The sequence below is a fragment of the Manis javanica genome, chromosome 5 (assembly GCF_040802235.1).
Source record: "Manis javanica isolate MJ-LG chromosome 5, MJ_LKY, whole genome shotgun sequence".
Lineage (NCBI taxonomy): Eukaryota > Metazoa > Chordata > Mammalia > Pholidota > Manidae > Manis > Manis javanica.
Genome location: NC_133160.1, coordinates 68,982,684 through 69,004,604, shown reverse-complemented (window position 1 = coordinate 69,004,604; position 21,921 = coordinate 68,982,684). Strand labels below are relative to the sequence as shown.

General features: G+C 37.4%; 1 long non-coding RNA gene across 2 annotated transcripts in view; it reads left to right on the top strand.

The window, feature by feature from the left end:
- LOC108393435 (uncharacterized) overlaps positions 1 to 21,921 on the top strand; it is a 395,153-nt gene that overhangs the window by 207,108 nt on the left and 166,124 nt on the right. For both annotated transcript variants that reach the window (XR_012131585.1, XR_012131584.1), the window contains exon 7: positions 5,116 to 5,259. This is a non-coding gene — a long non-coding RNA (uncharacterized lncRNA). The remainder of the gene's footprint in view (positions 1 to 5,115; positions 5,260 to 21,921) is intronic.

Sequence of the window (21,921 nt, the reverse complement as noted above, 5' to 3'; positions counted from 1 at the left end):
GTGTTGTATAACACATTCCTCTGTCCCCTGTATTTCATGCAAATTAGCAGTAAGATCCAGACGCTTGATTTTATTCAGGTTTGATTTATTTTTTTGGCAAGATGCTATCTGTTGTGTACTTCTATCACTCAATGTCTGGCAACAATTGAAGTTTATTGTCTAGAGTAGAATTTCTAAGGAAGCATTTTCCAATAGAAATTTCTGTGGTGATGGAAATGTTCTGTATCAGTACTACATTTTTTCTAGATCTGTATTAACTATTCTATATCTATTCTCTATCTTCATATGGTATCCTGTAGCCACATGTGACTCTTAACTGTGGCTAGTGTGATGGAGAAACTGAACTGTTAATTAAACAAATTTTAATTACTTTAGATTTAAATGTAAATAGCTATGTGTGACTAGTGTCTACCATATTGGATAGTATGGGTGTAGACCGATTAATTCATTAGAAGGTACAAAATGATAATGCTATTAGTCTATATTTTTTCCTTATTTATTAGTTGAAATATTTGTATAAAGAGAAACTTCTTATCAACCATGTTGCTACCATGAGGTTTAGTTCATACAGAAAAGGCAGAAAAATTGCGTAACTCTTGTGCTGTATTTATCAGTTGTCAAAATAATGAGTTGTAATAACTAAATACTAATTCAAACTAGTCTCTATAATCTTGAACTATATATTAGGGGAGTTAAACCTATGGTCGATAATTTAAAAGAGGGAGCTGTCAACTGGGGCCTTGCATATATGCAGGGGGCATTAAGATAGTGTTCTCAAGAGTCCTAAACCTCAAATTCCCCAAGCCCCCACACTTCCCATTCCTTCAATTTGAACCTCTGCATATTAGGCCTTAGAATTCATGATTTACTGCCTTTTGTGTGAACCAGTTTCACAGGAATGGCTTGTGAGACAGTGTCTCCACTGGGGAGGGGAAGCAAGCTCTGGGCAGAAACAAAACCAGGGAAATCAGGCATTTCTAAGGAGCCAAGGAAGAGTTTGCTCTTTAAGAAAGGCCAGAAACTCAGTTTAGAATATACTTGAAACTATTTGTACCTTTCTAAGCAGGCTACTCTCCACGGTATACAATGTTGTAGGTGGAAACTGAGGTGTCCCAGTCTGCATTTTCTAATACTCAAAGATTTGGCTTGAAAAGAAATGGCAAGACTAAGCACAGACCATCATACCAGGAGGGCAAGGAAACCAAGAACTAACTGCTGTATTTATCAGTTTTTTATTAATAACACATTTTCCCATATATTACCACCCCTGCCTATGGAGATGATTTTCCTGCTTCTTATAGTATTAGGTTGCTTGTGGAATTTGTAAGTTTAAAATAAAATGTAATATCTATTAGTTATTAAAGCTACTTCATGGTCAATAATTCCAGTAATTTATTCTGTGTGCATTGCATATTTTCCTAGTGCTTTGTTTTTGAATTTTCTTAGAGTGAAAAGGCTGGGTAAGGTGAGGGAGACACTCATCTCAAGCACAAACTTTGAAGGGGTTTAAAGAAACCTCAGTACTGAAGATAAATGCTATTTTAATGTAGTGTTCTCTTTTTCTTTAGCTATTTACCCACTCACCCTAACCCCTCCCTAGTGGTAGCCACCAATCACTTCTCAGTGTCTGAGTCTGCTGCTGTTTTGTTTTTGTTCTTAGATAACACATCTAAGTGAAATCATATGGTATTTGTCTTTCTCCACCTGGCTCATTTCACTTAGCATAATACCCTCTAGGGCCATCCATGTTGTTTCAAATGGAAGGATTTCTTTCTTTTTGATGGATGAATAATATTTCCATGTGTGTATATACCATGATTTTTTATCCATTCATTTACTGTTGGACACTTTGATTGCTTCCATACCTTGGTATTGTAAATAATGTGGCAATAAACAGCGGTGCACATATCTTTTCAAATCAGATTTTCTTTTCTTCAGCTAAATTCCTACAAGTGACATGACTGGGTCAGATGCTATTTCTATTTTTAGCTTTTAGAGGAACTTCCCTACTGCTTTCCACAGTGGCTGTACCACTTGACATTCCCACCAACAGTGTACAATGGCTCCCTTTTCTTCTTAATCCTTTCCACTTGTTATTACTTGTTCTTCGAATAGTGGCCATTCTGACTGGTGTGAGGTTATATCTTATTGTGGTTTTGATTTGCATTTCCCTGATGATTAGTGATGTGGAGCATCTTTTCATGTGCTTGTTGGCCATCTATATTTCTTCTTTGGAAAAATGTCTATTCAGGTCCTCTGCCCATTTTAATTGGGTTATTTATTTATTTTTTTGGTGTTGAGTCATGTGAGTTCTTTATATATTTGAGATGTTAGCTCCTTTACAAATATATTTACAAATATATTCTCCCATACTATAGGTTGCCTTTTTTGTTTTCTTGATGGTGTCCTTTGCTGTGCAGAAGCTTTTCAGTTTGATGTAGTTCCACTTGTTTGTTTTTGCTTTTGTTCCCCTCAACCAAGGAGAAATATCCAGAAAAAAATTGCTCATGTTTATGTTCACAAAATTTTTCCCAATGTTTTCTTCTAAGAGTTTGATGGTTTAATGACTTATATTTAGGTCTTTACTCAATTTTGAGTTTACTTTTGTATATAGTGTTAGAGATCCAGTTTCATACTCTTGTATGTAGCTGTTCAGTTTTCCCAACACCATTTATTGAAGAAACTCTTTTCCCCATTGTATATTCTTGCCAACTTTGTCAAATATTAATTGACCATATATGTATGGGCTTATTTCTGGGTTCTCTGTTCTATTCCATTGATTTGTGATTCTGTTCTTGTGCCAGTACCATACTGTTTTGATTACTGTAGCTGTGTAGTATAGCTTGAAGCCAGGGAGCTTAATATCCCCAGTTTTGTTCTTCTTTCTCAGGATTTCTTTGGCTATTTGGTGTCTTTTGCAGTTCCATGTGAATTTTAGGATTATTTGCTCTTTTTCATTGAAAAATGTTATTGGTATTTTAATAGGGGTTACACTGAATCTGTAAACTGCTTTGGGCAGGATGGCCATTTTGACTATAGTATCCATTCTTATCTGTGAGCACAAGACAGATTTCCATTTATTGGTATCTTCTTTAATTTCTCTCATGAGTGTCTTGTAGTTTTCAGAGTACAAGTCTTTCACCTCCTTGGTTAGGTTATTCCTGGGTACTTTATTCTTTTTGGTGCAATTGTAAATGGAACTGTTTTCCTGATTTCCCTTTCTGCTAGTTCATTGTTAGTATATAGGAACGCAATGGATTTCTATATATTCATTTTGTATCTTGCAACTTTGTTGAATCCAATTATTAGTTCTAAATTTTTTTGGTGGAGTCATTAGGGTTTTCTCTATATAATATCATGTCATCTGTAAATAGTGACAGTTTTCCTTACCAATTTGGATGTCTTTTATCTCTTTGTCTTTTGGTTGCTGTGGCTAGGACCTCCAGTACTGTGTTGAATAAAAGTGGTGAGAGTGGGCATCTTTGTCTTATTCCTGATTCTAGAGAAAAAGCTTTCAGCTTTTCATCATCAAATATGATGTTAACTGTGGGTTTGTCATATATGGCCTTTATATGTTGAGGTATGTACCATCTATACCCATTTTGTTGAGAGTTTTTATCATGAATGGATGTTGAATTTTGTCAGATGCTTTTTCAACATCTATTGAGATGGTTATATGGTTTTTATCCTTCTTTTTGTCAGTGTGTTGTATCACATTGTTTGATTTATGGCTATTGTACCATCCTTGCATTCCTGGAATAAATCCTATTTGGTTGTGATAGATGATCATTTTGATGTGCACAATATTTTTAAAAGATCAAGATTGATACAAGAATAATCCATGATAAATACTGTATTAAACCTTAAAGGCAGAATCTGATTCTGCACTTGAACAACTTTGTCTCAATTGCCTTAGCCTAATCCTGGCCCTGATTCCAATAAAACTTTACTTAAAAAACAGGCATCTAGACTGAGGGGTGGTTTGTTTATTTTTAAAAATATTGCATTAAACTATTAGTTATCTTGATTACTGCATCTTTTGACACCCCCATTACATTTTGCATCCTATTTTTGGCCCTGTTTTTTTAAACTAAACTTAGAGTTGATTCAATCCACCTATATCATTTTTACATATAAGGCTTATGTGAAGAACCATATTGGTGACATGACTAGCCCAAGGTCAAACAGGCAATAAGTAATAGGGTTGAGATTTGTCATACTTTTGTGTTCTTTATCTCCCTAGTTAAATTCCTCAAGGATAAGATTCTTTACTTTTTATTTCTTTTTATTATACAGTGCTATGTTTTATACTTGATATATGGTCCTGCTATCTGAATTCCATTAGTTATTTTTTTGACCTTAAAAAGATAATTTTTGTTGTCTTACTTTTTGTCTATATGTCATCCAATTCTGGGTCAATTCAATGAAAAAGAAAAGAATTAAAATGAAGAGAAAAGAAAACAAACATTGTTTGATTTATGGCTATTGTACCATCCTAATTAAAGAAGACATCCTATATTGTCCTACTACTTGGACAAAATATTTGATTAAGTGTTTGAATTTCTTTTAGATTAACTGTTTATGGTGTTGTATAGCATACAGGCAGAGTTTGCTAATGTTCAAGAAAAAGTAGTCTCCTCAGTAGGAGTTTATAGAATTAATCATAATAATTGAATGCTGTTTGCAAAAAATACTATACTTTGGAGTCAGTAATTAGTAGGCAAGGTTGTTAGTATTTCCTCATTTTCTCAAAGGCGGGAAAAAGGAAGAATTTTCAGTCTAGTAACAATCACATGAAATTGCAAAAGATACTGGTAGGGGTATGTGTGGTGGTGGTGGGCAGGGGAGGGAGGAGTTGGTGGTGAGACAGACATAGGCATCTTATATGGTCTTTTGGTGAAGACTAGAAGAGATTTGTGGGTTTCATGTCAGTCAACTTTCATTATTCTTGTTCTCATCTTTGATTCACATGGTCTCAGTTTCTTTCCAATTCTTTTGGTTTTGGAAATAGTCCCTGAATTTTGCACAAGTTTACTATCGGTTATTTCTAGGGTGAAAGATGGTGCTGCTCTATAATAAATGTGGCTTAGGAATGTTTGTGTCATTATTTTGCAGCCATTTAAACAGCAAATAAAGACCACAATGTGTGTTTGCAGAAAATGGAACTTATTGGAAAGCTGAAAAGTAGAAATTTTCTGTATATTCCTTAAGGAACAGAGACGTATTTTATTGTGTGGATTTGCTTAAACTGGAGGAGAGGTAAATATTTTGCATACCACCATCTTGTGTTTGATACTGGATTTAAAAGTAATATTTTAAAAATATTAACTTAAAAATGTTTAGGATATTGTAAAGCCCAGGCATGATATTCATAGTGACATAGTGACAAAATGAAACGGGAAATTAATTGGGAAATGTACTTGCCTTTTTAAAGATAACTTAAAAAATGTGGTTTCTTGTGGAATCATATTTATATGGGCAGCATAAATTTGATCCTTTGACTTACAAGTCTGCTAATCCTATGACAGACAATAAATTCATAATTCAATTAATTGCTTGCATTGTATATACTAACTCATTTAAAGAAAATGAACTATCGCCATCATCCAGAAATATTTATGGGGTGATGAGAAGTTCAAGGTGCTGGCTTTACAATGTCAGTAAACAGACTTTCTACTTCTAGAAACTTAGAACTAAAACTTTTGTAAAGAGATGACATCTGAAAAAGGATAAACAGATAAAAACAATCATGCAAGACACACACAGATACAATACAAACTAGATAATCACTCATTCATGGTTCATTAATAAATGTCTACTGAAGAGAGAAAAAGATAATGTATTGTGTACTAGCTCTTGCCAGACACTGTAATAAATATTTTAATAATCTCTCAATTATGGTTGAATGGAGCATATATGATAGACCCATCCAATAGAAATAAGAACATATGAGGGAGATTTGCTTTCATTCTGGAGAGAATCGCACAAGAAATAGAGATAGGTCAGTTGGACAGAAGTGAAATATTTTTAAAGGTAGTTTTGGAAAGTTGGCTAAGCTGCAACTGTATTGTGGAGGACCCTTTAGGACAAGAGAAGGCATGCTCTCTTTTTTATGTAAAGGCAACATGAAATGTTTTTGAGCAGAGAGCTACCTAGCCAAGAGCTGTGAATGGCAGAGCAGATGGAATATGGGAAGCAGGCCAACTTTGCCATGCAGTGAGAGGTAGAGCAGGCTAGGGCATTCTTTAGGGCTCTGTGTAAGAAGGTTTTCCTAGAATAGACCTGAGTAATAGTGATCTTATGGATTTGATTAATAATTCAGATATACAATGTTTTCTCTGGTTTGTTGCCTATCTAAGAACATCTGATTGTGTGAAATAAATGTTGAATAAATAGGATGTTAGATGTTTGGAATATGCTTCTATTTAGTGACAATTTGTAGTGATGTTTGAGGAAAAGCAAACAGGAATGTTCCTCTTCTCTTCTTCCTCTTAAAAACAATTTTTTGAAAGAAGTAGGATTTTGGGAAGTCTTTGAAGTGAGGAAGTTTGAACACCGTATGACAACTTTGAGAGAGTGGAAGCATTTATTCGCTCTCTCCATCTCCAATCCACAGAAACCCTTTTTAAACTCTTGCAGTCACACAGCCCTTCATCCCACTCAGACCTCTCTCTTGAAGAAAGCTAATAAAACCCCCTTTCCGTTTCCTTATTTGTCTTACACCTCTTGAAACACTCTGGTACCGTTGTCCATCTCCGCTCCTCTCTCCAGGTACATTTCTGTCTGTATCTCTGGCTCATCCTCCTCATGGCACCCCCAACAGGGCTCTTAGTCATCACCCCTGGCCATTCTCATATCAGCATTCTGGTTTCTAATTGACATATAGTTGATATACAATCTTATATTAGTTTCAAATGTGTAACACATTCATTCAATAGTTACTCATATATTAAATCTTCCCCCCACTAGTACAGCTATTATCTGTCAACATAGGAAGATGTTACAGAATCATTGACCTGTATTCTCCATGTTTTACTACTCTGCCCATGACCAGTCTGTATTATGATTGAGAATTTTTGTGCCCTTTTATTTCCCTCAGCCTCCCTACCCACCCTCCACAACCCCTTCCCCATGGTAACCACCAGTGACTTCTCAGTGTTGATGAGTCTATTGCTTTTTTGTTCATTCTGTTTTGCTTTGTGTTTTTATTCCACAAATAAGTGAAATCATACGTTATTTGTCTTTCTCTGCCTGGCTTATTTCACTGAGCATAATACCCTTTAAATCCATCCATGTTGTTGCAAATGGCAGTATTTCCTTTTTTTAAATGGATGAATAGTATTCCATTGTGTATATGTACCACCTCTGATTTATTCATTCATCTATTGGTGGACACTTAGGTTGCTTCCATATCTTGGCTATTGTAAATAATGCAGCAATAGGCGTGAATATATCTTTTGGATCAGGGATTTTGTTTTCTTTGAGTAAATTCCCAGAAGTGAAATTATTGGGTTGAATGATATTTCTATTTTCAGTTTTTAGAGGAACCTCCATACTGCTTTCCGCAGTGGCTGCACCAATTGACATTTCCACCAGCAGCATAGGGGGGTTCCTTTTCTTCACATCCTTGCCAACATTCCGTATTTCTTATCTTTTGGATAGTGCCATTCTGACTGGTGTGAGGTGATAGCTCATTGTGGTTTTGATTTTTATTTCCCTGATGATTAGTGATGTGGAGCATCTTTTCATGTGCCTGTTGGCCATCTGCATTTCTTCTTTGGAGAAATGTCTGTTCAGGTCCTCCACCCATATCTACATGCTTAAGGGATAGTTCAAGAACTTTGAGAATCCTCAGGTTTGCAAATATCTCTAAAATGTATCATTTTCTCCATAAAATATAATTCTTGGGACTTGCTAAGGCATTTGCTGAAACAAGTTAATGGCTCATTCTCATTTCCATGTAGAGTATAGATCTTAGCTTCACTGTCACCCATTCAGGTAGGTATTCTCCAACCTGCAGGACAGGGTCAGGTTCCTTGGTGGTATGGTTCTGAGGCACATTGTCCTCCTCTTTCATAAAAGACATCTTGTTTGAAACTAGTTGTAACTCATTGGGGACATGAATTCTGTCTTAGGTATGCGTGCATAGCTGTACCCCTGAGACTTAGCCCAGGCATATATTACGAACTCAAAGAATACTTTTTGTTAGTTAATTGATGGAATAATTGTGCACCTGCTCATTTCAAGTTCAATAGTGTGTACTTTACCTAATATTTTATCTAGGGAATGTCATTTTCTTACATATCCTTGCTTTTGTTTTCTTTCCTATTCACAGTTCTAGTTGACTCTCTTTCCTTAGCCATTTTTCTTTATAAAGAAACTTAAAAAAAAAATCTCTGAGCATTACCCTGTGCAGAGGAGAAATGTAAAACAAAAAGCTCTGCTGGGGTGCGTGCTATGCATGAGGCTAGCCTCACAGACCAGGTCATCTTCTAATCTTAGGAGAACTTCAAATCACCATGTGTCTTGGGCCTTCAGGTTTCTTCAGAAATGATCAAAATCACAAATTTTAAGTCTACTCTTTTTTCACATTAAATGTACCCTATTCATATTTTCTCTCTTGGGAAAGGCAAATGACTGTAGCCCTTATTTGTGTATCTCTAAATGTCCACCTCTAATTCAATCCTTCGTGTGACCCTAGCCCCATATCTGCTTGCAGCAGGGCATCAGCTGTGGTTTGTCAAGTGGAGTGCCTAGTGACTGCAGTATAATGTGGCCTTGGTGCAGGGAGTTGCGAAGGTTGGCTCCAGACCTCGTGACACCACTGTCACTCCAGGTGAATTTGGAGAACTACTCGACTTTACCAGACTTCGCTGGAAAACTCTGAATACCCCTCAAACATGGTTTCTCTCACCAACCTGGTAAAAGAAATCTGAACCCTACTGAGAATTTTGACTTGCTCCATGGCTCTATCTCCACTAATCCAATGCGGTGATAAAACAAAGTGTGGAGGAGATGTCAGCCCTGACAGAATCAAGCAGCACTGAGATAACCTGCAGGTTTAAAAACCCGCTGCTGCAGCCAGAAGGCTTCTTAATGTGCTTCTCTTTACCTCAAGCCTCTTGAGAGACTGGCCTAGTTAGAGCAGTATTCATCAGACAGGAGAAAAGGAGAAATGAAACCCAACTGCTGTCATTTCTGAGCCTACTAAAGACAGAATTTCTGGAGAAGGGTCCGGTCCATCTCAGGTGTGCTCAGCGGTTGGGTGCAGTGCAGGGCAGCTTGGGTGTTAAGTGGGCACTTGAAAATATTCTTTCAAAATGTGACTTGAACATACTTAACATTTCCCTTCTAGGCAGAGAACACCCAGGAGGGTTTGGAACATGAAGTAATCGCAGTACCACATTGGGTGGCAGAATGTCTGTTTTCTTTGTGAAGTGCACAGAGCAGAGGCACCTATGCTGAGGTCCGGTTGCTTTCAGGCTTGGAGAGAAAATCAATATTCCACATTCACGGTGTCTGACATAGCATTTTTCTGGGGTGGTCAAAAGGGATTTATATTATTTGTTGCAAAATATCACAGTCTTATTTTTATAAGGATAAACCAGAGTGGGGATGGCATTCTTAGGTGCCACCTGGTTTTCACACTTCTGGCGAAGTAAAAATTAATTGAGTTTTCAAAGGCAGGAAAATATTCTGTTGCTGGAAAATATAGCATAAAGGATTTCTGCAAGCTTCCTCTGGGTTTTCTTGCAAGCCTTAAATGAGAATTTTCTGCCAATTTTCTGGCAGAAGCAGAGGAGACATAGCAGTTTTGCTGGTGGTTTTGATTATGGATTGTCTATATGGCATCAATAAAAATAACTAGACCTGGGTCTGATGGGCACTGAACTTCCCTAAAATGCTAATAAAAATTACAAGAGAAGGGAATAAATCTTAAATTTTAAATATTTTTTCTTATAATCCATATGGAAAGACTATTTCTCAGTATTTTAGTGTTAAAACTACAATAACTGGAGAGGAATATGTTCTCTTCAAAGTGCCAATAAAAATGCAAAATGTCATTTTCCAGTGCAATTCGGCCTGAAATCAACCTGTTTTATGGTAATTATGGGCTCTGGCACCAGAACATAGCAGAGCTTTAGAAAGATTGAATGAGTGATTGAGACCAACCTTCTTAAATGTGAAACATATGAAATGATTTGTGCAGAGTAAAGGCAGTAGGGTACTGTCACCCTCCCCCCTCTGAGCTATGCATAAAACTTCCCTAATGCCCTGTGGTAGCTGTATCAGCATGAAGGAGTGAGTGAAAAAAGTATCTTCAGGATAATGGAAATAGTGTAGGAAAAACCTTTTATATGGTGGAAGGGAAATTTCTTATAAAGGTATAAACTCTGAGACAGATGATGATGCCCAAAAAGGTGAAAAGTGCCTTTCATTGGCAAGATTCTAGTGCATCGCTATGAAAGGAAAACCTTACATATTTCTCATAAGCACTGTGGTTGTCAGGCATAAGGACCCAATAATGCATCACCAGATGCCACATGGCAGCATAGCACCAGGTGCTACTCAAGCCAAGAGAAACGTGGCAACACCTCTCACTTTCTTTTTTCCAGGGTAATCTCAACTCCTTGAGATACACGTGTCCTTGCATAGAAGTTGCCTAAAGTCGGTTTTATCTGTAAAATGAGAGAAAAATAGAGGTATTTAAATTTTATGCTGTTTAGGTGTCCCATATCATAGACCCAAATAGAGGAGTGGCTGAATCTTCTCCAGTTTAATATTTTTAAAAATCAAAATTATAGCATATATGCTTAAAAAGTCCATTTTCCTATGAATTTTGTTACATAAAACCATCAGCCCCCTAAACTCTCCCCTGAATTTTTTCCTTCTTAGAGACCATTGTTTTCAACAAAGTAAGCTGATTCTTTGTGTCTATTTCAGTGTCTTTAAGTTATATGTTTCTAATATTTATTGTTTCTTAATATATCAGGTTCTGGCATTGATCATCACATCTCTCTGAGAGTAAGGAGGCTAGCTCTTGCTCACAAACCCCCATCACAAACACATGCCTCCTTGGATCCTCCTTTTTTTTTTTCAATACACTTTCGTAAAATTTCGCTTAGGTCAGCAGCGGAAGTTTATGTTCCTATGATTACGTAAATACTATTTCTAACTGAGCCATGCAGCGGCTTATTATTTCTTTCTTGCACAACTTGTTTTCCTTAGAGTTAATAATTATCTTGGTTTTCTGATTGTGTATTTGTTTTTTTCTGCTCTTATCAGTTGCAAACTCTAGGTCTTTTTTCGAATTCTCTTTTCAGTACATTCTAACATACAAAGTATTTTGTGGCATTCACCTTGGGGAGTCCCTCTGAGCTCATGACACTTCGTTTTTTTATTTGCTCATCATTACTCTGTGAGCTCCTCTGATTTCCTTGGATGTTAGGCCTCTTGTTTCCCGGAAACCACATCTTCCTCTTTCCTGGGTTACTCTCTTATTTCAGTCCACACAGTTATCAGTACCTGTTTGAAAAAGGGTGCATGAAAGGTACATGGTTTGAAACCTTGTATGTTTGAAAAATTATATATTTTACAATTTTTTTTGTTTTTGAGATAAAATTGACATGTGATATTATATGTTTTAGGTGTGCAACAGAATGATTCAGTATTTGTGTATATTGTGAAATGATCACCACAACATCTACTTAACATCTGTTATCATACACACAGACTTTTTGTTCTTGTGATGAGAACTTTTTTTTTTCTTTTTTTTTTGAGAGGGCATCTCTCATATTTATTGATCAAATGGTTGTTAACAACAATAAAATTCTGTATAGGGGACTCAATGCTCAATGTACAATCATTAATCCACCCCTAGCCTAGTTCTCATCAGTCTCCAATCTTCTGAAGCATAATGAACAAGTTCTTACATGGTGAACAAGTTCTTACATAGTGAGTAAGTTCTTACATGGTGAACAAGTTCTTACATAGTGAATAAGTTCTTACATGGTGAACAGTACAAGGGCATTCATCACAGAAACTTTCGGTTTTGATCACGTATTATGAACTATAAACAATCAGGTCAAGTATGAATATTCGTTTGATTTTTATACTTGATTTATATGTGGATCCCACATTTCTCCCTTTATTATTATTATTTTTATTTTTAATAAAATGCTGAAGTGGTAGGTAGATGCAAGATAAAGGTAGAAAACATAGTTTAGTGCTATAAGAGAGCAAATTTAGATGATCAGGTGTGTGCCTGTAGACTAAGTGTTAATCCAAGCTAGACAAGGGCAATAAAACATCCACGGATGCAGAAGATTTCTCTCAAAACAGGGGGGTTGAGGTTCTAAGCCTCACCTCTGTTGATCCCCAATTTCTCACCTGATGGCCCCCCTGCGACTGTGCCTGTCTTAGGTTGTTCCTCCCTTGAGGAATCTTACCCGTCTCTGGCTAACCAGTCATCTTCCGGGGCCATACAGGGAAATGTAAAGTTGGTAAGTGAGAGAGAAGTCATATTGTTTGAAAAGGTTAGCTTTTTACTTCTTTGCAGACTTATGCCCTGTGGCTTTTATGACCAGTATTTGTCTTGAGGTATCTTTACCACTTGGAAGAATTATGATACTTGGTAAATTCGATATGAGGCACGAATTCTATTTAAGGGTTGTAATTAGGAAGGAGGAAGAAAAGCTTTAGGAGTAGCAGATGGAAGATAACATGGGAAGATTGATTATTTCTTTGACACATCTTCTTGTAGAGTAACTTAAGCATGTATAGGTTTTAAACTACTAATTAAATTGCATACACACATTAACATAATAGGAACACAGTTACATAACCAAAGCATACCTATAATTACCAGCCGTCTCCCGTGAAACCAAGAAAACCAGTTAGGCACCCTAGGCATTTGTGAAAACTTATCTATGATATGATGGATATTGTCCAACTGAACTTGAACAGTCATCAGACAAATTAAAACAACCCATTCCTGGGAACTGTTCACATCCCATATGTTCTTTTAATAGTAGATAGTCTGTAGTTGTAAGATTTTGGAGTGCTACAACTTGCACTTCTCCTAATTCTTGGTTGAGTTCCAACAGTATAGATCCAGTCAAATTTGTTGTTTTACTGTATGCACAGGCCAGCTTAGATATCTCCTTCTTCATTCCAATGGCAAGTCCAGGAACCGGTGGGATGAATGCATCTACAACTGCAGCATCGCCTGGATCTTTGTTGAGGTTTTTTTGATGATCATCTTCTGGTCTGAGTCTTCCAGAGAGTGCTGATGTTGGAAGTTCTTCTTCATATCGTATCTTAATTCATTTTCTGGGTAGCCAAATTAGGCTTTGATCCTCTGTATAAACACAAGCAGTCCCTTTGCCCACACTTTGATATGCCCTTTATACCATTGTGTAGAACTCATTGGAAGTCACCACACAGGAACTGCTTTTTTTTTTTTTTTTAAGAGAAAGGAATATTATCAGAAAAATGTACCTCCATAGCCGATCATCTGACACCCTTTAAGTGACCAAATTAAGGATATTTAAAGCATGCCTTTAAGTGATCAAAATTAAGGATATTTAAAGCATGCATTAATCGTTGATTTACAGTTAGTTTTATCCTATCAGGGCGTAATCCCCCTTTTCTTTCTTTCTATTTTTTTTTGTTATCATTAATCTACACTTACATGAAGAATATTATGTTTACTAGGCTCTCCCCTATACCAGGTCCCCCCTATAAACAACTTTATAGTCACTGTCCATCAGCATAGCAAAATGTTATAGAATCACTACTTGTCTTCTCTGTGTTGTACAGCCCTCCCCTTTCTCCCTCCCCCCCATTATGCATGCTAATCTTAATACCTCCCTTCTTCCCCCCTTATACCTCCCTACCTACCCATCCTCCCCAGTCCCTTTCCCTTTGGTACCTGTTAGTCCATTCTTGGGTTCTGTAATTCCGCTGCTGTTTTGTTCCTTCAGTTTTTCCTTTGTTCTTATACTCCACAGATGAGTGAAATCATTTGGTATTTCTCTTTCTCCACCTGGCTTATTTCACTGAACATAATACCCTCCAGCTCCATCCATGTTGCTGCAAATGGTAGGATTTGCCCTCTTCTTATGGCTGAGTAGTATTCCATTGTGTATATGTACCATATCTTCTTTATCCATTCATCTACCGATGAACATTTAGGTTGCTTCCAATTCTTGGCTATTGTAAATAGTGCTGCGATAAACATAGGGGTGCATCTGTCTTTCTAAAACTTGATTGCTGCGTTCTTAGGGTAAATTCCTAGGAGTGGAATTCCTGGGTCAAATGGTAAGTCTGTTTTGAGCATTTTGATGAACCTCCATACTGCTTTCCACAATGGTTGAACTAATTTACATTCCCACCAGCAGTGTACGAGGGTTCCCCTTTCTCCACAGCCTCACCAACATTTGTTGTTGTTTGTCTTTTGGATGGCAGCCATCCTTACTGGTGTGAGGTGATATCTCATTGTAGTTTTAATTTGCATTTCTCTGATAATTAGCGATGTGGAGCATCTTTTCATGTGTCTGTTGGCCATCTGTATTTCTTTTTTGGAGAACTGTCAGTTCAGTTCCTCTGCCCATTTTTTAATTGAATGATTTGTTTTTTGTTTGTTGAGGCGTGTGAACTCTTTATATATTTTGGACATCAAGCCTTTATCGGATCTGTCATTTACAAATATATTCTCCCATACTGTAGGGTTCCTTTTTGTTCTATTGATGGTGTCTTTTGCTGTACAGAAGCTTTTCAGCTTAATATAGTCCCACTTGTTCATTTTTGCTGTTTTTTTCCTTGCCCAAGGAGATATGTTCAAGAAGAGGTCACTTATGTTTATGTCTAAAAGGTTTTTGCCTATGTTTTTTTCTAAGAGTTTTATGGTTTCATGACTTACATTCATGTCCTTGATCCATTTTGAATTTACTTTTGTGTATGGGGTTAGACAATGGTCCAGTTTCATTCTCCTACATGTAGCTGTCCAGTTTTGCCAGCACCGTCTGTTGAAGATACTGTCATTTCGCCATTGTATGTCCATGGCTCCTTTATCAAATATTAATTGACCATATATGTTTGGGTTAATTTCTGGAGTCTCTAATCTGTTCCACTGGTCTGTGGCTCTGTTCTTGTGCCAGTACCAAATTGTCTTGATTACTATGGCTTTGTAGTAGAGCTTGAAGTTGGGGAGTGAGATTCCCCCTACTTTATTCTTCTTTTTCAGGATTGCTTTGGCTATTTGGGGTCTTTGGTGTTTCCATATGAATTTTTGAACTATTTGTTCCAGTTCATTGAAGAATGCTGTTGGTAATTTGATAGGGATTGCATCAAATCTGTATATTGTTTTGGGCAGGATGGCCATTTTGACGATATTAATTCTTCCTAGCCATGAGCATGGGATGAGTTTCCATTTGTTAGTGTCCCCTTTAGTTTCTCTTAAGAGTGACTTGTAGTTTTCAGGGTATAGGTCTTTCGCTTCCTTGGTTAGGTTTATTCCTAGGTATTTTATTCTTTTTGATGCAATTGTGAATGGAATTGCTTTCCTGATTTCTCTTTCTGCTAGTTCATTGTTAGTGTATGGGAAAGCAACAGATTTCTGTGTATTAATTTTGTATCCTGTAACTTTGCTGATTTCAGATATTTGTTCTAGCAGTTTTGGAGTGGAGTGTTTTTTGTGTACAATATCATGTCATCTGCAAATAGTGATAGTTTGACTTTTTCCTTGCCAATCTGGATGCCTTGTATTTCTTTGTTTGGTCTGATTGCCGTGGCTAGGCAATGTTGAACAACAGTGGGGAGAGTGGGCATCCCTGTCGTGTTCCTAATCTTAGAGGAAAGGCTTTCAGCTTCTTGCTGTAAAGTATGATGTTGGCTGTGGGTTTATCATATATGGCCTTTATTATCTTGAGGTACTTGCCCGCTATTCCCATTTTGCTGAGAGTTTTTATCATGAATGGATGTTGAATTTTGTCAAATGCTTTTTCAACATCTATGGAGATGATCATGTGGTTTTTGTCTTTCTTTTTGTTGATGTAGTGGATGATGTTGATGGATTTTCGAATGTTGTACCATCCTTGCATCCCTGGGATGAACCCCACTTGGTCATGGTATGATCCTTTTGATATACTGTTCAATTCTGTTTGCTAATATTTTATTGAGTATTTTTGCATCTACATTCATCAGGGATATTGGTGTGTAATTTTCTTTTTCGATGGGGTCTTTGCCTGGTTTTGGTATTAGGGTGATGTTTGCTTCATAGAATGGGTTTGGGAGCATTCCCTCCTCTTCTATTTTTTGGAAAACTTTAAGGAGAATGAGTATTATGTCTTCTCTGTGTGTCTGATAAAATTCCGAGGTAAATCCGTCCGGCCCGGGGGTTTTGTTCTTGGGTAGTTTTTTGATTACCGTTTCAATTTCTTTGCTCATAATTGGTTTGTTTAACTTTTGTGTTCCTTCCTTGGTCAGTCTTGGGAGGTTGTATTTTTCTAGGAAGTTGCCCATTTCTTCTAGGTTTTCCAGCTTGTTGGCATATAGGTTTTCATAGTAGTCTTTAATAATTCTTTGTATTTCTGTGCAGTCTGTCATGATTTTTCTGTTCTCATTTCTGATTCTGTTGATTTGTGTTGATTCTCTTTTTCTCTTAATAAGTTTGGCTAGAGGCTTATCTATTTTGTTTATTTTCTCAAAGAACCAGCTCTTGGTTTCATTGATTTTTGCTATTGTTTTATTCTTCTCAATTTTGTTTATTTCTTCTCTGATCTTTATTATGTCCCTCCTTCTGCTGACTTTAGGCCTCATTTGTTCTTCTTTTTCCAGTTTCGATAATTGTGATGTGAGACTATTCATTTGGGATTGTTCCTCCTTCTTCAAGTGTGCCTGGATTGCTATATACTTACCTCTTAAGACTGCTTTCGCTGTGTCCCACAGAAGTTGGGGCTTTGTGTTGTTGTCGTCATTTGTTTCTATATATTCCTTGATCTCTATTTGATCTATTCATTGATCCATTGATTATTTAGAAGCATGTTCTTAAGCCTCCATGTGTTTGTGAGCTTTTTTGTTTTCTTTGTAGAATTTATTTCTAGTTTTATACCTTTATGGTCTGAAAAATTGGTTGGTAGAATTTCAATATTTTGGAATTTACTGAGGCTCTTTTTGTGGGCTAGTATGTGGTCTATTCTGGAGAATGTTCCATGTGCACTTGAGAAGAATGTATATCCTGTTGATTTTGGATGTAAAGTTCTATAGATGTCTATTAGGTCCATCTGTTCTAGTGTGTTGTTCAGGGCCTCTGTGTCCTTACTTATTTCCTGCCTGGTAGATCTATCTTTTGGGGTGAGTGGTGTGTTGAAGTCTCCTAAAATGAATGCATTGCAGTCTATTTCCCCCTTTAGTTCTGTTAGTATTTGTTTCACATATGCTGGTGTTCCTGTGTTGGGTGCATATATATTTAGAATGGTTATATGCTCTTGTTGGACTGAGTCATTTATCAGTATGTTGTGTCCTTCTTTATCTCTTGTTACTTTGTTTGTTTTGACGTCTATTTTGTCTGATATTAGTACTGCAACCCCTGCTTTCTTCTCGCTGTTGTTTGCCTGAAATATGTTTTTCCATCCCTTGACTTTAGTCTGTGCATGTCTTTGGGTTTGAGGTGAGTTTCTTGTAAGCAGCATATATATGGGTCTTGCTTTTTTATCCATTCTATTACTCTATGTCTTTTGATTGGTGCATTAAGTCCACTTACATTTAGGGTGACTATTGAGAGATATGTACTTATTGCCATTGTAGGCTTTGAATTCGTGGTTACCATAGGTTCAAGGTTAGCCTCTTTAGTATTTTACTGCCTAACTTAGCTCGCTTATTGAGCTGTTATATACACTGTCTGGAGATTCTTTTCTTCTCTCCCTTCTTATTCCTCCTCCCTTCTTCATATGTTGGGGGTGTTTTGTTCTGTGCTCTTTTTAGTAGTGCTCCCATCTAGAGCAGTCCCCATAAGATGCCCTGTAGAGGTGGTTTGTGGGAAGCAAATTCCCTCAGCTTTTGCTTGTCTGGGAATTGTTTAATCCTGCCATCATATTTAAATGATAGTCGTGGTGGATACAGTATCCTTGATTCAAGGCCCTTCTGTTTCATTGTATTAAATATATCATGCCATTCTCTTCTGGCCTGTAGGGTTTCTTTCGTGAAGTCTGATGATAGCCTGGTGGGTTTTCCTTTATAGGTGACCTTTTTCTCTCTAGCTGCCTTTAAAACTCTTTCCTTTTCCTTGATCCTTGCCATTTTAATTACTATGTGTCTTGGTGTTGTCCTCCTTGGATCCTTTCTGTTGGGGGTTCTGTGTATTTCCATGGTCTGTTCAATTATTTCCTCCCCCAGTTTGGAGAAGTTTTCCACAATTATTTCTTTAAAGACACTTTCTATCCCTTTTCCTCTCTCTTCTTCTGGTACCCCTATAATATGGATATTGTTCCTTTTGGATTGGTCACACAGTTCTCTTAGTGTTGTTTTATTCCTGGAGATCCTTTTATCTCTCTCCATGTCAGCTTCTATACGTTCCTGTTCTCTGGTTTCTGTTCCTTCAGTGGGCTCTTGCATCTTATCCATTCTGCTTATAAATCCTTCCAGGGTTTGTTTCACTTCTGTAATCTCCTTCCTGTAATCTGTGATCGCCCTCCGGACTTCATCCCATTGCTCTTGCATTTTTCTCTGCATCTCCGTCAGCATGTTCATGAGTTTTATTTTGAATTCTTTTTCAGGAAGACTGGTTAGGTCGTCTCCTTCTCAGGTGTTGACTCTGTCATCTTTGTCTGCCTGTAGTTTTGCCTTTTCATGGTGATAGAGAGAGTTTGCAGAGCTGGTACGAGTGACGGCTGGATAGAGCTTTCCTTCTTGTTGGTTTGTGGCCTTCCTCTCCTGGGAGAACATCGACCTCTAGTGGCTTGTGCTGGGCAGCTTTGCGCAGACAGGTGCGCTCAGACAGGGCTTCTGCTTCCTGCCCTTCTGCTATGGAGTTTATCTCTGCTGTTGCTGTGGGCGTAGCCTGGCTCGGGCTGCTGCTCCAAAATGGTGGAGCCCTGTTGGAAAGGGAGTGGCCGGGAGGCGTTTTATCTCCGTAAGCGGCCTCCGTGCTTCCTGCCGCCCAGGGGGTTAGAGTGCCCAGAGATCCCTGGATTCCCTGCCTCTGGACTAAGTGTCCTGCCCTGCCCCTTTAAGACTTCCAAAAAGCACTCGCCAAACCAAAAGAACAACAACAACAACAAAAAATTAAATAAATAATTTAAAAAAAAAAAGAAAAATGCACGATTTTCTTTGTCCTCAGGCACCTGCTCACTGATCTTGCTGCCCTGTTTCCCTAGTATTGGGGTCCCTGTCCCTTTAAGCCTTCCAAATAGCACTTGCAAAAAAAAAAAAAAAAAAATTGGCTGCTTCCGTTTCTTTGTTCTCTGGCGTTGGCGTCAGGCACCCTCTCACTGGTCCTGCCACCCTGTTTCCTATTATCCAGGACCCCACGCATGCACTGTTTCTGCGCTCTGGTCTGAATGGCTGGGGCTGGGTGTTCAGCAGTCCTGGGCTCCTTCTCCCTCCCTCTCAGACCTCTCTCCTCCTGCCGGGATCTGGGGGGAGGGGTCCTCAGGTCCTACCAGGCTGGGGCTTGTATCTCACCCCCTTCGCCCGGCGCTGGGCTCTCGCAAGTGTGGATGTGGTCTGGATGTTGTCCTGTGTCCTCTGGTCTCTATTTTAGGAAGAGTTGTCTTTGTTATATTTTCATAGATATATGTGGTTTTGGGAGGAGATTTCCACTGCTCTACTCATGCCGCCATCTTGGCTTCGCCTCCGTGATGATAGCTTTTAAGATTTACTTTTTTAGCAACTTTCAAATATGCAGTATAGTGTTATTAGCTATATAATGTTGGAGTGAACATGGGGGTGTGTATCTCTTTTCAATTTAATGTTTTTGTTCTCTTCAGGTAAATACCTAGAAGTGAAATTGCTGGATTGTATGGTAGTTCTCTTTTTAATTTTTTGAGGAACCTCCATACTGCTTTCCATTGTGGCTGCATCAATTTACATTCCCACCAGCAGTGTAGGACGGTTCCCTTTTTTCCACATCCTCACCGACATGTGTTCTTTCTTCTCTTTTTGATGATAGCCTTTCTAATAGATGTGTGGGGCCATCTCATTGTGAATTTAATTTGCATGTCCCTGATGATTAGTGATGTTGAGCATCTTTTCGTGTACTTGTCGGCCATCTGTTTGTTTCAAATGTTTTTATTTTATCTTCAAACTTTACTGAGAATTTGCCAAGAACTCTAGGTTGGAAATAATTATCTTTCAGAAGTTTGATGCTATTGTTCCATTTTCTTCTTGCTTCTGCTTTTACAATGGAAAATTATGAAGCTCTTATAACTCCTGATTCTGTTTTTAGTATGTTCTCCTCCCACCTCACTCCAACTCTTTGTCCTTAGTATGCTAAAATTTTGTGACAATATGCGTCAGTGTGTATCTGTTGGTGTGTTTTGCTGGACATGTAGAGGAATATTTCAGTGTGAAAAATCATGTACTTTATTTTTTGTAAATTTGTTTGCAGTTCCTACATATCCTATTAGTTGGATGGTGATTTTCTTGGATTGCTTCTTTGATTTTCTTATTCTGAGTCTCTCTCATCTTTATTTTTTAATTTATTTTTCTGGGAGATTTTCTCAGCTTTATACTCTAACACATCTATTGAAATTTTAATATCTACTATAAAATTCTAAAAAATGTCCAGAATTTGTTCAGGTTCTGTGGGTATACCTGTTTGAAATATCTTTGTTTCATAGATACATCTTTTCTTATGTCTCTGAGGATATTAATTGTTTGGAAGTTTTCTTTTCCTACCTGTACTATATTTTTTTTGCAATCTGCTTATATCTGTCTACATATTTCGTGATAAGAGATTTTCCTCAAATTCAGATGATTTTTGGCTGTCTAGTCATACTAAATGTAGGGCACTAAGAGCAGATTGGAAACAATATTGTTTACCTTAACATAATACTCTAGGGACCATAAAAAACCCTTCTTCTGAAAACAACTTAAAATGCTGGATAAAAATCTTCTTGAATGCATCCATATGCTGGCAATGTAAGAAGATATTTAAAGTAGGTACTGAGTAAGGGCAGGAACTCAGAGGCAAGCATAGCAGGGAAGATGACTTTCACTTTGAAAATATTTACTGAACCTGGACTCAGAGGATGGAGGTCAAAGCCCAGGGCCTACCCAAGTTGCCTAAAAGGATGAGTATCCATAAAGCTGAGATATTAAAGGGTCTACACCATTTGAATAAGGGTGAATACAACCTTCCTTTTCTTCCTCCTCTCCCGAATGGAACTTCAAGGAAAACTATTTGTCTCAAATACTGGTGCTAAAGGTAGGGGGAAAAAAAAATCTCTGATAATTTGTAACCACAGGCAACTTTTATGTGCAAATTTGCAGCTGAATACACACTTGCTAGGTAGAATTATATCTTCAGAGAAAATAACTCTCAACCTAAAATTATATATCCAGTGAAAACTACCATTCAAAAATGAAAATAAAGACATTTTAGAGATAATAGATAGATATGTCTCTATAAGCAGCATACAGCTTTGCAAACAGACATAGAATATTTATGAAAACTAACCTCACAATGCTATTATAAAGCAAATTTCAATATGTTTTAAAGTTAGGTGTCATACAGACACATTTCTGACATTAAAGCAGTTGTTGGAAATTGATAGCAAAAAGATAACCAGAAATACACCATATTTCTCAAATAAAGAAAAATACCTCTAAATACTTCATGAGTTAAATAAAAAATCATTTTCTTTTAGAAAACAATAAAAAGTGAATATTATAAAAATTACTATGTATAAAGTATTGTGA